This window comes from Gallinula chloropus (assembly GCF_964237585.1).
Source record: "Gallinula chloropus genome assembly, chromosome: Z".
Lineage (NCBI taxonomy): Eukaryota > Metazoa > Chordata > Aves > Gruiformes > Rallidae > Gallinula > Gallinula chloropus.
Genome location: NC_140089.1, coordinates 89,330,252 through 89,346,748, shown reverse-complemented (window position 1 = coordinate 89,346,748; position 16,497 = coordinate 89,330,252). Strand labels below are relative to the sequence as shown.

The window sequence follows — 16,497 nt, the reverse complement described above, 5'->3', positions numbered from 1 at the left end:
TCTCTCACCGCCTGGTGCAGACCTAACGCAGACCGAACGCATTTCCCGACGCCGCAGCAGTTGGGAAATGGGATTTGCTCCACTTGGGCTTTGCTGGTGTTTCATTGTTTAACCCCCAAACCCGTCTGGGACCGGGCAGAGCGACGAGCATCCCTCTCCCATGAGGTGGAAGGTGGGATAATGTTTGCAGGGTTGGGAAGATGCTCAGCCAGTCTGCTCCAGAGCGATACCGCACCTCCCAATTCGGGGTGACGGTGTGTGGAGGGGAAAGAGCTTTCCCTCTTTTCTTCACCCCTGAGTTGTTTCAGCATCAATTTGGCACAGATCATTGGGGCTTTTAGGAACTTTTCTTGCAGCTCAGTACTGTGGGACTTAATTTCTACATCCATCTAAATCCCTTTGTATTTTTTTTTTGCGTATTTCTTTAAAATGCATCAGGTTTGACTTTTTTTTTGGCATGGGGGGGGTGTATAGTTTCCTTTTCCATGGGCAAACTGCCCAAGCAGATGGTGTAATGTCACCTGTAAGCAATCTGAATAGATAGGTTCATTCGTACGGGTTTAGAGAGCTTTTTTATTTCCTTTATATCCGCTACAACTATTGCTGAGAGACCGTTCAAGATGGTGTTTCTTTTTGTTTTCCCTTTTAAAGGGTTTCCTGCTGTGATTGGTTCTTTTCCCCCCCCTTCAAACCCCCTCAAAGTCTGCATTTTTTTTTGGGCTCAGTGGAAAAAAAAACCCAACCCAAGATAAATAAATAAATGGGAGGGGGGACTTAAGAAACTTCCTTGGTATTGTTGAAAGGAGAGCACGTGAAACCCGGGGCCGTTCAGAGAGGGGGTAAATGGGGAAGTGATAGAACAAGTTCAGACCGTGGGTGATGGGTGAGGAGAGTAACGGTTTGGGTTTAGATACTTGGGTTTAAATAAAAACAAACCCAACCAAAAAATAACCCCACCCCCCCTTCCCCCAGACTAAACAAGTGAGGAGCCCTTGATTTAATAAGAGTGTCTTTTCATCCCCACTGACTTTTGTTCTTCTTGGAGAGGGGTCACGTCGGCACCCCCGACACCGCCACCCCATCTCCCCGTGGGAGAAGTCTGGCAGCCCCACGCTCCCCGGCTGCGCTTGCCCACGTCACGTGGGCATCATTCCTCTGCCGTGGGCCTCCAGGACCGTGGTGGTGGGTGATGGGCAGGCAGGGACCCCAGGGGGCTGTGATAGAAGCCATCCTTCCTACAAATGTGTTTTGTGAAGCGGGAACCAGAGTGAGACCCCCAAAATATTTCTTATACTTTCTGCTTCATCCTTGATTTAGGGAACTACTGGGAGATGGGTTTGTGCTTCACCTGACTTAGAAGATGGAGCAGAGAAGCCTACAAGCTTCCACCTTCAGTGTTTTTCATGATTAGCTCCCAAAACAAGGGGCCATGTTTAATTAGCAGTTGTCCAGCCCTTCACCCACTGCGTCCTCAGTGGGACCTGGTGTAACCCCAGTCTTAACAACCTGAGCTGGCTGTAGTACAGACACCAAGAATGAATTCATTTTCTGTTCTAAGGAACCACTGTTGTGTTGGGGAGGGCCAGGTACCACTTACCATCTTATGAGGCCGGTCCCCTTAATTTTGGGGCAGTAAGGTGAGAAGTATTTTAATTTAGAGAGCTATAAAGAAGCTGTGAGTATGTTCTCAAGCTGAAATACATCTCTACAGAGCAAGCCCCTTTAAAAAAAACATCAAAGCAAAAATCATCCAGGTCTTTATTTGTGTGGTTTGGCTTGGGGAGGAGTGAAGAGAAGTTTATCATCTTAATTTTTTAGTTCATAGTGAATGGAAAGCACCATGCCCTGGGTCTTTGAGGAAACCAGAGTGCTCTCATCTCATCAAACTTCATTTGGAAGTGAGGAATACTTCATTCTTTGGAAAAATCAGGCCTCCAAGTGGTGCATCTGAAATTAGTGACTGTTTCCAAGGGGAAAAAAACCCAAAGAATTTGCTGGATTAGAAGAAAAAGCCAACTCAGTGGGGTTTAAAAACAAGAAAAAGGAAAATAATAGGGTATTTGGTTCATCTTAGCAACGTTGTGGAGCAAGAAGACCATTCCTGTAGCCATCCAGTTTGGGTTCTTTATTTTTCTCCAAAATAAATTTCAGAATTAACATTATGCTTTTAATTCCAGAAAACTATTCACTATTTCTTTGGTTTCCTGGGAAATTTCCTAGGAAAGATGACTTCCTTTTTCCACTGAGCAGAAAAGTCTTGATTTGATTGGAACTTCTAGTCTACCTTCAAAAAAACCCCACATCCCATTGTGAATGTTCAAACACTTGCAAAGTTCCAAGTCCTCTTCCAAATTTTGACCTTTTCAGCCCCAATAATGATTCATGTGGGACCAAAAAGCAAAGTGATTGATTGATTTCTTGTTAGAAGCCAAAATATTGGCTGTGGTTGCTAAAGCAGAAGATGGGAAGTTTAGGGTGAAACCAAACCGTGAGCTCTTGGTGGTGATGAGGAATCAGAGCGCCGTGTCAGTGGGTTTTGAAGCTGGTTAAAAGTGAAAATTTTGGGAACTTATCCTCTCTGGAGGTGATGGTGATACCCAGCTTCTCTGTGTTAGTCTACCAGCACCTTTCTGAGAATATTTCCAGAGTATTTTATGGTTAGAACTCCTCAGTGGGATAATTCAGAATTACTGAGTGCCAGCAGAAGGGGCTGTGAGGGGTTAGAGTTTCTGAAAACCAAAGTATATTTGTTATAAATATCTATATATATATATCAGGGTGCTTAAATTGCAGTTTAGAAGTTGCTGTTTCTCTAGCCAAAAAAAAATACTAATAATTAAGAAATTCACTCTTGCTGGAGTTTTAATGAGTTCTTATGGCTGTGAAGTCCATGTAGGTCAGCTGGGAGCTTTCTGGTTTCAAGCAGAGATGGGGCTCGTTATACATCCCCCAGCACAAGCCCCAGTAAATGTGTTTTGTGCTGGGGAATTAACACTGAATAGGTGTTTTGAAGAGGGGCACACCAAGGGTGTCCTAGCCCTGAGCAGGCTGCCAATGGCCACCTTTCCCCATGCTGGATGCTCCCCACAACCCCCTTGTCCCATATCGCCCTTTTGACGTTGCCAGGAGGACTGATGAGATGATGGTGCACACAAGGAGTATCAGATCCAGCGTGGTTTTCCTTCTTAGTGTCCTTTGTCCACAACACATGAGCCTGAGTACGGACTGGTGCCAGAGTCAGGTGCCCAGGGCTTGGTGGCAGCACTTGGGCGACGCTTTCCCGGGGCAGCTTCTCCATGCTGGGTCTCATTTCATGGAACTGGGTGAAATTAGGACATTCATCTCATACTAGGCTGGTGCTTGGGTTAATTTTTAGCACACTGGGTTTATTCTTGGATTAATTTTTAGCTGCATTAAATTTTGTAGCCAGCACATAGGGAGACAAAGATGCGCTCGCCTTTTATTCCACTTTGCTTTCCCTTTCTCTTGAAACATGTTTCCTTGAACACTCTGCTATAGGGAAAGGAAATATTTTGCCACAGCTTTTCTTCTCTTTCATTAATGATGCAGAAAGCAGAGCATTTGAAAGGAAATCCAGGGCAAAAAAAACCCAATTCCCATTAGCTAAGGAAACGCAGAAGTTCGCCGCCGCCGATCGCTCTACTTAAAAGCTCCTTGGATCAGGTGTTGTTTTACCATATGGACATTTTAATTAGTAATAAAAACGTTGATCAGGATTTAGGAGTGGAATCTACAAAGCACAAATCTCTGCCTCGTTCTCCTTTTGTTTTACCAGTGTGATTTTTCACCGCGTTTCCCTTCCCACTTTCCCTTCTCCTCTTGGTTTCTGTCGGTAGCGGCCACGTCCGTTACGACACCGCGAGGCGACGACTTCATTCCCTCAGCCTCTGGAGCTGCCTGACAGCAAACATCCATTTTAAGCCGCTGCTCTTCTCGGCGCCGCTAGCCCAGCGGCTTCCCGATGCCAGGAGAGCTTTAAAGAGCCATTATCTGTTTGGTATGTGCCCAATTAAACAATAAATAGTTTAGAATGGGCTTGCACATGGAGTGAGGGGATGTTTCTGTGAAGCCGGTGAGATGATGTGGTGAAGGAAGCACCTTGACGCAGCGGGAGCTGGTGGAGACCCACCTTGGAGCGGGACGGTTCCCCTCCTGCCTCCCCGTGCTGAGGGTGAGCAGGATTCCCTCTTTCCCCAGGAAATAAATCCCCATGGGGGTTTCCTTCTCTCTCCATGTCAGGATGAGACCTGGGGCTGGTTGCAGCCCTAAGATGCTCTATGATGCCCCCCACCCCCCAAAAAACAAACCAACCCAGAAATCCTCCTCCAGCATCTCTGATGGGAACCTTAAATCCCAACAACACATTGTGGGAGATGTGTGACTTTTGAAGAAGTTGGTATCCATTTAACATGCAGAATCTTCTTTTTGGGGGGGGAATAAAAGGGAATATCCTTTTGGAAGTGAAAGCACGTGCTGCAGAAGGATGCATTTCTAATCACAGGGGGCTTTGTTCCACCGCCTGCGGTCCTAAATGCTAAATCAATAATAAATTGAAGATCTGTGGGAAGAGCTGCAGCACCAGAGGAACAGATCCAACTCCTTTTCAGTGTTGGTTTCATAATGGGCTTTGTTCTGCTGGCACGTCCGTACTGCTCTTCACCTTGTCTTGGGTATTCCTCAAGTTCAAAACAGTGGAACTTTCAATTGATAGGAAGATTGTCAATGTTTTTAAAGCTTTTTGAGGGGGATGTTGTTTTTTTACCCACTTTTTTCTCCTTCAGTGCTCATTCAGGGTAGCAAAACCAATGATAGTTTCACCAAAATACAGGAAGAAGATGTTTAAAGTAATCTGAGCCCGTTTTCTTACAAGAAATAACAAAAGATAAGTCTAATCACCATCTTTTTCCCACTGGAAGGGATGTGTTAGATGGTTGGTGATGACTGCTTCAGTAAAGTCATCCCCAGTATTCCCATTAAGCCTTGATTTAGTTTTTATTTGAATCCCAGTTTCCCCAAGTCTTACAATAAGGATGCATTTGGACTTCAGTGTATGTTGGTCGCTGTTGGTGGAGATGATGGGCTTTCTGGGGGGTCTTATGAGAGCGGCGCAGCTCTGTGTCCTCCCAAGGACCTGTGTCACCCCATTTATAAGCCAGGGTCCTCCATGAAACAATTCTACCCAGAGCATCCCTGGGGTGGCCAGCGGTGCCAATGGGCATCAGGGCAAAGCTGACCTTGGAAGGGTCCATACTGAAAAGAGTGAGTGTCATTTGGAAAATAATTGGGTTTAAGCCTTAAAAATGGTGAGAATTAGTCATTCTGAGTGAGGACACGTTTCATACTAGGAGAAATAAGGTTACCTTACAAGCCTGCTGAGTAATTAAGTAATGATGACTTATTTTGGGCTTAGAAAAGTAGGGTTTGGCCATGGAAGTTCTGAGTTCAGTGATGGTGTTTCCCACTTCCCTGTGGAAATCTCCAGGAAGGGTCTGTTGGACCCCAGCACTGGGCAGAATGAGCTCCTACTGGGAGCAACATTGGCTCAGCCTGTACCAAGTGGAAACTGAACAAAATTTGGGGGGAAAAAAAGGCATAAATACTTAAAATTCCTAATTCCTATACTGATACTAAAAATTCCTAATTCCTAATAAGTGGTTTTGTTTGGTGAGTTGTGCACCAGCAGCTTCCAGTGCCACCAGTGACATGAACCTTGATTGAAATGCTGAAATACAGACCTAGCTTTGGTTACCTGATCGATTTTTGCATCGAGACCCCAGGGCATTGGCCCAAACTGGTTTTACTGGGTATTTCTGCTGATTTCCTTTCCCAACAATAGAAGATCTGGGTGATACTGGACCAGAATAACGACCAGTTTATAGAGGAGTCCTTCTGCCCTCTCCCACAGCAGAGAGTCTTTGCAAGGAGTTCTGGAAATACCAGTTACTGCTTTCTGCACTGCATTCCCAAATTATTTAGGAACTTCATTACACGGGGCTGATTTGCATGCTTTTTTTCTTCTAATTGGTCCGTTTGTTACTTATGTCAATCAAGATCAATCTCTGTAGGTGTGGCAAAGCCAGTATTCCCAGTTGGTGCTGTTTCCCAACCCGCTGCGGCAGCAGCTGGTTAGCTGGATTCCTTCCTAGGAGCCGAGACTTTGGCTCTTCAGAAGAAGGTGATTATGGGTGGTGGGTGCCTTAGACAAAGGGTTGATTGACTCTTGGCATCTTAATTCAGTCAGGTGATTTGGTAATCGAAAGGCAATCAGAAAGGCCTGTGATTACTCAGAGTTGGATCTCATTGTGTAACGCCTGCATAAGGTCCAACGGCGAGCGGTGATGCGCGGAGCTCTGCCCTTGATTGGGGAGTCTTGGGCCTTGAAGCAAGGTCTGTAACCTTGCCAATGGAGGAGTTCTCCTGGTGATAAGGGGCTGATCTGGTAAAAACTACGGACCCTCTGGTCATGGTGAGTTTCAGTCGCGTGACTCCAGGCTGGTTCTGTCTTCTGGCCCGTACCTCAGGGGTCCAAGGTGATGTTTGTATGGACAACTCTTCAGTAAGGCTTTGAGGGCAGAGATTTTTATGCTGTTGTCACCTTTTCCTCATCTCTACTTCTCTCTTGGTCTTTAATGAACTACTAAGAATGTTTCTGCTAGGTAATAACAGAAATGCCCTGCACTAAGGGTGTAAAAAGGGCTTGGTGAGGAGTACTATTTGAAGTATCTGAGACGATCAGATTTGGGAGAGAACAGTTTTGGGGAACCACCTGTTGGCGTGTAGCTAGCTTGGGATGTGGGGTAGAAGCTTTGGAAGGGGCTGTATGAAAATTGAAAGAGTCCAATATCCAAAATTGAATAAAACCCCCAAGTAAATCAAAGTAAAGTCTATAGTCAAACTCCTTAATTGTGATGCATTTGCTGAGTTTCCCTCTTCCATCGTCGGCCCTGCTCCGATGCCATATGGTCTACCATGGAACATTTAACTTGTCAGATATAATGGATTGTCCTGGAAGCAGATTTTTGCTTTGAGCGTTCGGCTCCTCTCTTGCATTTCACTCTCAGCTCCAGGCTGCAGGATGAAGGATTGTGGTGGAAATGCAAAAGAAGAGACACGCGGTTGATTCCCCTTAAGAGAGTGACCTATATGCCACAAAATTTTCCCCACGTAAAGAGGCATTATCCCTGTCACTGACCCTAGCAGGCTGCATGTCAGAACCATTTAAATTTGTCTGGACTTAACAGATTGTGCAAATGGTTGAGAATGGAGTGCTTAGGAATAATAAAGGCTTGTCATTTCAACTTAGGCAGCGGCGGCGCAGCTCGCGCCGGCCAAGGGATGAGGAGTATTTATTGTGACCTACATGTAACCTAAGCTTGCCTGCCTTGGAGACCTTGGAAATTAAAGTTCATCTCCCAAGGCTATTGAAACTTCCCCAAAAATATATATATATATAATAGATTATCTGATAAAGAACCTAAATAGCCATGACTGTGCTCTAAAGTAGAGGGTAAGGTTGGGACTGAGCAGATTTTTGGATGCACCGTAGCAGTTAATTACCATCATACGATAATTACGGTCGCAAGAGACACTGCAGGTCTCTCCTTGGTGTGTTGGTACCTCTCTGAAGACATGGAACCAGCAATGGTTGGGAGAGGAGCATTGGCTCAGCAGCTGTGGGGTGAAGGGCTTCCACTGGAGGACCCTCGAGGATGAGTAGTCCTCAGGAAGCTTTCTTTGGTTTGAACATTGCAGATGACAAAAGCTTCCTTGGATCAGGCTTAGAAAGATTTCTTCTCACTTAAATCTGGTTAAAAATGATGAAATATTGTCTAGAAACTGTAGGTAACATCACTGTCCTCCTCTAGAAACCATAGGTGACATCACTGTCCCCTTCTAGAAACCATTGGTGACACCGCTGTCCCGCTCTGCGCGGTAAAGACTCCAGGATGAAACCCTGGCTCTATTTAACACTAACACAGCTGATATTTCACCTGTAGAGGATAAAATACTTGGAAGTCAATTGAACTTTTGCTCTTTGGTACAAAACAGTTCCTTTCAGGAGGGAAGTTTGTAGCGAGGAGCGGTTGGGTTTGTGGCGTGAGGGTCACTGGCATTGCCCTTGGCAGCGAGAGGAAGGTCTTCAGCTGGTAGAGGTGGGTGAGCCCTCTCTCCAGGGCTTTCCCTGGGGTAGGAATCAGCATTCCTTGGGGTCTTATCACCAGAGGGCTTTGTCATTGTTCACCCAACAGCGGTGGAGAGCACATATGCTGGTGCCTTGAGGACCCAACAGTGTTGGAGAGCATGTATACTGGTGCTTTGAGGACCCACCAGCACTGAACAGTGTGTGTACTGGTGCTATGAGTTTGCTGGTAGCCTCAGCCTGGCTTGTTTGTTCCCAAAGTGTTTAGGAAGCATGAGTTCTGATGTGTAAGGATCTGGTTGGGGTAGGCATGCCCTCTGCTGGATAGCACCGATGGGAGACCGATGGGGAGTTCAGCATTCCGGCGTATTCATCGCTTCCTTCCTGATGTTTTGCTGTACCAGAAGCTCGTGGTCTGTTTTGTCTGCTGAGCTCATCCAAACGACCCAATCCCTTGTTTTTATAATGTCAGAATTAGAACAAAAATTAATTCCCTCCTCTGTTCCACCTGATGTTACAAACACATGGTGGGTTTGTAATCTCAAGGCAGAAAGCACCTGAAGATGGGAAGAAAACCAGGAGGGGTGATGGTTTTGGTGTTAAAATGTGAACATTTATCTTGGCTTTTAAAATGAGTCTGTGTGTGCTCATGGTCAGTGTTTGTGTCCTGGTATCCTGCCTTTCTGGTGCACAGATGATGCTGTGGGCTTCTGGTGGATCAGGTGGGCTCGGCAGCCCAGCACTGGGATGCGATGGGTGGGCTGGCCCTGGGCTTGGGTGCCTTTGGTGCCACCCAGAGCAACATCCTGAGACAACAGCTGCTGAGGGGAACAGGTGCTGTTCAGCACATCGAGGTGCAGGGTTGATCCCTGATGAGAAGGATAAGCCTTCCAGGCTCTTTATCATGTCCAAGGGGGTCGGGGTTTTTAGTACATGATGAGATTGGGGCGGTTCACAGAGCGCGGAGATTGAGAGCCCAGGCTTGGGCTGTAGGACTGTTTACCATCTTCTCTGAATTCCATGTCTTCCATGGCCTGCAGTCCTTATCCAGCCTGTTTTAAAGCCATTCTCTCTTTGTGCTTGAATGAAACCCCAGGTTTCCAGATCCACGATAAAGATCTCCCAACCTGGGCCCTGAACAAATACTGAGGGATCACCCAGCAGCCTATTTCAATTGGAACTAACCCTGCCAGGCTTACTTTGGATAAAACATCAGCCTGTGCTTTACATCCAGTTCTTCTATATTGCATTCAGGGCTGGAGTATTATTACATCCTTTAGATCTTTATGAAAATGTTGACCCTTTTTATTATCCCAGTTCTCTTAACATTGGGTAAAGCTTTTCATGACTATTTTTTGTTGGTTCTCTGATCCCTGTTTTCACCCCCACACACCCACCCCAGCCCATCTTTCAGGCTATTGCATCTTCCCAGAAAGAGGTAAAAAACCCCAGGCTTTCTTAGATTTTTTTTTGTTTCTTGCCTATTTCCAGAGTGATACAGGTGTTCAGGCTGAGATGAAGCCTAATTATTTCCTCTAGACTGAAATTCCCCATGAAAAGGCGACTAAAGATGTTTGTGAAAGTCAGATGCATCTTCCCTCTAAATGAAGGATTGTCTCCTGTAAACGTTCCGTCGGCGTCTTGCTCTGGGCAGAGCATCAGAGCCACAACAGGGAGGAACCTTGAGGGTTCCTTCAACTCAAATATCATTTCTTAAGACAGCATCGAAATCAACAATTGTTTATTTCATTAAATACCTAATTTAATGCTGAAAGGTTATCATTCTGGGCTCAATCAGTGTGTGCACTCGATATTAAGCTCGTTAAAGCTCCTTCTCCGCCGACCGCGGTACCGTTCATCGGTTGCAGCGATACCTGCCTGGCCTCTGATGACCTTCACGGTGCCCAAAACCTGTTGCAAAGGGTGCAAGGAGCTTGTTCTGACTGGATTAGACACAATCAATCCCTGCATCATAACTTAGCATCAAGCCTCTCTTTTATCAGAGAGCCTGATAAGCTTTATGCTCTAATTGATTTTAGTGGGACCGGTCGAGGACTGAGGGACTGATTAGTATAAATCAGGCAGAATATGGGCTTTGATAGTCTCTCTTCACATTCCTAGAGTTCCAGGGCTTGTTTTGCCCCCCTTATTTTGGTTGAAAAGCAGGTGAAGCCCTGGATTAGATGCTGTTATTTGGGAGATTGCAGGAATAGATTGAGCAATTTGCCTCCCTCTTTTGGTTCGTGTCCAGCGGGTCGTGTACTGAGATCACTGACAAACACAGAGAGGAATAACCTGTCTGGGGTGTTTGTGGAGAGAGTGAAATACATCTAGGAGGGACCATGGGATGGGCAGCACCGGGGTCGGTTCGTTCCCCACCAGGGATACTCGCCCAGAGCACCCTGCAGCGGGCAGCACAGCCGTTCCCAGCCACACACATATGTCCCGACATAGAGACACGGACACGTAAGGTGTGTGTAAGGAAGTAGTTTGGCCTTTGGGGTGTTCAGGGGATTAACCATGCCTGTTTAAACAAGGTGTCAGTGGCAAAGCATCGCCTTCACCCTCAATTTCCTTGCTTTAGCTTGCTTGAGTCAGCTCTAGCTCGATTTTAAGGTGGGTTTTAGGATTTCATTGCCTTTGCATTTTGATGGGAGTGTTTAAAAAATCAAATGAAAATCTCCCTTTGTGCTGGTACTTGCTCCAGCATCGTAACGCCTCTCGGAGAACCATTACTGTTTACTGCACAGCAGCCTAAGTGCCAAAATCCTCGTGCACATCAAAAAGATCTCTTTGCCCTAACACTGTGCTGCACCTTTGGCTGTGATGCCATTCCAGATACCAGGGTGAATACCTTCCCTTAGCTTGGGAGCTACTCTGTGCACCTTCCCTGGCTCAGGAGCCGTGTCGTTCGGGCTGTTCTGGGGATGTTATTGCCCAAACTTTGCTTAAAATCGATTTGATTTCTTTCTTATTGTCTGTACTTCACATCCAGCACAAAGCAGAACTAGCTCATTAACATGATACTTCCATTACCAGCGGATGAGATTCTTTGTGATGTAAAACACCCCGTTCCAACCCTGGCTGAAATAAAGAGGGTATTTTGACTGTGTATCCTCTCCCGGTAAGCCCGTTACTCTTGGAGAAGCTCAGAGATCCAACCCAGGTCAAGCCCAAGTTGGTAGTAACTCAGCCCAGAAGCAGCTCTCTGTGTTTAAACGTTGGAAGAGGAGAAATGGCAGCCGGACCCCCCCAGCATCGGCCGCCACTGCCCAAATTCATTCATCCCCCCACCCCGGCTCCATGTCACCGACCCTCCGCAGCCCATCCCCGCGCTTCACCTGTCCCCCCAGCCCCAGCACAGGGCTGCCTGTTCCCCTGCCAGCTCCCGGGGCTGCGCCGGCGAGCACTGGGGTACGCGCCGAGGAGGCGCCGAGCGGCGAGGAGAAGCTTGCATCGCACAAAGGGGCACAAGCCTCAAGCCAGCTGTTAGCCCCGGTGCCAGGGACAGCGTTTGGATTTGCATCCTTCAGTTAAAAGCCAAAAAAAAAAAAATCCCCCCTTCATTTCCCACCACAAGCTTTTTCCTTTCCTCTTTTCCTCCCCTTGTTTGGGGATTTTTTTCTCTCCTCCTTTTAAAACCCAGAGTATTCAAAAGTTCTGAATAAAGCAAGCAGCTACCTGCCAGCTCCCTGGATGGAAACAGGGTGAGTTTTAATATCAAGGGCAAAAGACAGCGAGTCCCCAGAGGGCACAGGGCATGTGCATTCCTCTGAGGGTGAGCTGCTGGCACCTATAGGATAATATACCATACGGTGGCTCCGCTGAGGGTTTTCCTCCTATAATTTCTAATTCTGTATTATGGGAGCTTGATTTCTTTGCTGAAACCACTCAGGTTTTCAAATCTCTGAGGCAAACAAAAAAAACCCCCTCATCAATAATTTGGCTGGCACCGTGTGAAGATCCTACAGCATCGCACAAAGATCCTGCGGCACCACGCGAAGATCCTTGAGTCGGGCAGGTCCAGCGTTCGGAGCCCTTCGCTCCCTGGAGCTCCCAAAGCCTCTCATCCTCCTGCGACTGAATTTAAAGAAGAATAAGTAAATTTTGAGTGCCACAACTCTAGGTTAAGGTAGAAATAAACTCTCTCCCCATCCTGGGAGCAATGCAAATCAACCCTGTTACGGCTGGTAACCCGTGCGCCGCGTTCGTTAAATCCAGAGAAATAAGAATAAAGTTGAGCTTTGGCTCTGAAGAAGTTTTTGCCAGGCTCTGGCTCTGTGTTCCTCCTGCCTGGTCTGGCTTCAACACTGATTTCTCCTTTCATTTGTCATTCTCCATAGGGGAATCGATCGGGATGCAGCATCGGACATCGGTGGGAGCAATGGTGAATTATCAAATAGACTAAACCCAGCGTAATACAATGAGAAATAGGCTTAAGCAAAATTTCAGAGGGGAATTGAAATTCCACCCCCTGCTAAAATGGGATCAAATCCCTTCTTTTAATTTATTTTTAATTATTTTTTTAAAAAAAAATTCTAAGACAGGTTTCTCTTCTTGAGTCTAAGCAAAGCCTAATGTAGGGCAGCGACGAGCTGAATCCGAATATTCTGGTCTTAACTCATCTCCCCCCCCAAAAAATATGTCAAACATGCAATCAATGTAAACACTGAATTGAAGTCATTTATAGAACGAGCTTCACTTCCTTCTCTCTGCAGATGGAAAGAGTTGCCTCATGCCTCTCATTCTGCCTCCCAGAATTAAAAAATAACCCCAAACCCAAGGTGCCCTATCTCCCAGGGCAGGGAAAAAAAAGAATGTGAGGAATCAGATGCTTTTGCCTTTCTGCTCGGGAAGTTGCTTAAATTTTCTACTTAATTTGATTAATTTTTCAAAGTAACACCATGAAAAGGCGAGTGGCTTCTTTATTGATCCATTGGCAGTCCTGGGCTGCTTTGCTTTTCCGCAGCGAAACAAAAACCGCCAACCAATTAGTTCCCAAAGCGCTCGGCTTAGTGTCCTGAAGATAAGCAAGGGGGAGATATGTGTGTATATATATTTTTATTTTATTTATATTTTTTTTTCTCTTGTTTGTTTGTTTTCTGGAGGTATTTAGAGAGCTGAGCCTGGAGATACAGCGTTTGTCAGAACCCAGGAGCTGCCTGTAGTGGTTTCTTTGTCTCGCCTTTGATTGGCATGCATTGTGGCGATTAATCGAATATATAGATAGATATTTCCACGCAGGCGAAATTAGCGCCTCCGCTAACGATGGAGATACTTCTTTTTCCCCTCCTGCCTTTACCTAAAGAAGGAGAAAGTTATTCACCACCCTTTGTAGGTCAACGTCTTCCATGGAGCTTTGTTTCCCACTGTCGGATCAGGGGCCGTAGATCGCCCGGCGCGTTCGGGCTGCCAGCAACAAACGGGCACCTTTTCCCATTAGGTCTTCTAGGTAGGAAAAAATTCATCAGATATCTGACAAGATTTGTTATTCATCTCTATTTCAAGCTCCTTTATTTTATTTCCCCCTTCCCTTCTCTCTCTCTTTTTTTTTTCCCCTAGGTCCCCCCCCCTCCTTTCCCTTTCTCCCCGCTTTACAACAAATATTACTAACGGGTACTTTTAGCTTTTAAAATATGGACAACACTACTCCATGCAGTAAAAGACTTGAACGATTAATGCTACCCTTATGCCTCTTTTGAGTAGTTTTAGCCATGGGGCTTGGCACTGCCACCATTGTCTTTGTGCCAAAAAATATCCGCAGCGGCTGCCGCATTCTAGTACTAGAGGGTTGTCTCGAAAATTCCGCAGTGAATGCGTCGGGTGTCTACATCGCTGTAGACTCACTCTCTCTCTCTCTTGTCTCTTTTTTTTTTTAAAAAAAAAACATTTTCTTCTCTTTTTTTAAAATAAGAGAGCTAAAGATTCTCTTTCCTCTTTTTTTTAATATAAAAAAAAAGAAGAGAGAGGCTCTTTAGCTCTTACAAACCTCCTGGAACGCACGGCGCAGGCTGGGGCGTTGGAAAGGATGCTTGAATATCCAGTTAAACCCCCCCCCCCTAAAAAAAAATAATTCAAGAGAAGCTTTTTGTTTGTTTGTTTTCTTTTTGCAAAAGACAAAATAGTTGCTTAAAAAGAGCTTTTCCTCGCGCAGATTATCAGCGCTCTGGCAAATTTGATTCTCTGAAACAAACGTGCCAGGGAATTTGAAGCAGAAAATCAACATCAAGGCTGGAGTTAATTTGAAATGGCCAGTTTCTCCACACAAAAAAAAAGAGATGGGGGTTCCCCCCCCCCCCTCCCCTCCTCTTCCCTCCACCACCACCATCACCACGGCCTTAGGATAAGGATGAGCGTTTCGGAACGGGAGCGCGGCTCGTGCAAATCTCTGCTCTTTTTAACAGTTTCAGGACTTTTTTTTGTGGTTTCTTGTCTAGAAATTGGGGTTATTTTGTTCCTAATGGATGGGAGAGGGGGGGAAGCAGCGTTCTGGCTGTACGTGGGAACAACGCCGCCGCCGCCAACGCCACCGCGTAATAAAGTTAAAGGCTTTTTTACACTGTAGCAGAATGAAATGTGCTTCGGCTCCTCATCTCCAGAGCTGGTGGGTAAAGGGGATGCTAGGGAGGAAATCTTTACAAGGAGTATAATCCTTTAAAATAAAATAATAATAATAAAAAAAATAATAATAAGAAAGGAGGGAGGGAGGGGGAAATAATAAAATAAAATATATAAAAAAAAAAAAAGTCAATCTCCTGCTGGCTGCTGTGCCGCTTTGGTACCTCGCAGACTTCGACAGAGTCCTGGACGAGTGCCCATTGATGTCATGGAAACACTCAAATTACTGAGAATGATTCATGTCTATGCTGTTCTCTTATCCTCCCCCACACAAATAGAAGTAGATTTTAACCCTGACAACTTGTAATTTGCGGTGGGTTTATTTTTGTATCTGGATAAATATTTTTTAACAACTGAAATTAAGATGAGGCTGCCTGTGTCTGATACCATAGAAAAGGAGATTACGGCTACGCGGGCAGCGGCGAGAAGCGCCTTCAAAGTACCTTCCAGCATTCCTTGTGCTCTCTTCCCCTCAACCCTATTTTTTCCCTTTGGGATTTTTTTTCTTTCCCTCCCCCCCCATGTCATGTTGTGTGTGTGTGTGTGTCCCCCACATCCTCAGCACTTATTTGCATCGACTTTCTGGCCCTCTTGGGGTGATGGGAAGTAGCGCACGGAACTCCAGGCGCGCCGGCGAGACATTTTGTTTTCCAAACTGACCTCAGAGATTTCAGAGATGAAAATATCATCGTCCTTTCAATCTCAGAATTGCTCCCAGTAACTCCAAACCCAAGGGGGGGGCAGCATTGTGTGGAGCGGGGTGACCCCTCGTTTGGCTATAACCACGTCCTACCCTAAGCTAATACTTGTCTCCTGTGAATTGCAAACAAATTTTGGAGGTTCCTGGCTTTAAGGAGCTATTTGAAGTGGGAAACAAGAAGACCAAAACGAGTGGAGGAACAAAAGCAAGCTCTGGAGGCTTGAATTATCGCGAGGAGAGAGGGGGTTTTATTTCATTCCAACCCGCTCGCGATAGTCGAACTTCAGCGGTGACGCCGAAGGGCGATGAAACCTGGCAGCCGTATGGCAACGGAGAGGCTTGTGGCAGCATCCGAATGGGAATGATCAGGTCTGGCTCCAGCACCCTTTGTCTCATCATCTGCCTCACCGTGGGCTAAGGAATTAGGAGACACAAGGGGATGGGTGAGGAAGGGACCCCCGTGCGCCACCCGCCTTGCTTAGACCTGATGTCTGTGAGGCTGGGGGTCTTTATTCTAATCCAGGGTTTCCAAATTCATTTAAAGGACTTTTAAAATAATAATAAGGACTTTAAACATAATAATTCCTGATATTATTTATTATATATTTATTAATTATATTTTCTATATAGTGATGATTATTATCACCTCTTTCTCTGATGGTTTTGGTGGGTGTCTCAGCACGCTGGCTTTATCTCCTCAGCGCGGGGGTCAGCGGAGTGCCATCCCCACACCTCTCACACCTGGGGGCACCCAGCCACCCCACCCCAGCGTGTGGGTGCGGAGGTGTCCCCGCCTTGCTGGGAGGTGCAGAGATAAAGCGAGCATCTGGTCCCTGGTAACTGGGACCGTGTGTGGTGGGTTTTATGCCCCAGCCTATAATAAAAACTTTAATTTTATGAGTGATTTTTACTGTGTTTCTTGGATGGTGCGTTAGATAATACCTCCCCTCCTCCCGTGATTATCCTCACCATAAGGGTGGTCTTTTAGTGTCAATATGTTTTATATCAGCCCTCTTGA

At 46.0% G+C, this 16,497-nt stretch overlaps 1 protein-coding gene across 2 annotated transcripts in view; it reads left to right on the top strand.

The window, feature by feature from the left end:
• TCF4 (transcription factor 4) overlaps nucleotides 1–16,497 on the top strand; it is a 210,800-nt gene that overhangs the window by 86,978 nt on the left and 107,325 nt on the right. The window lies entirely within an intron of this gene.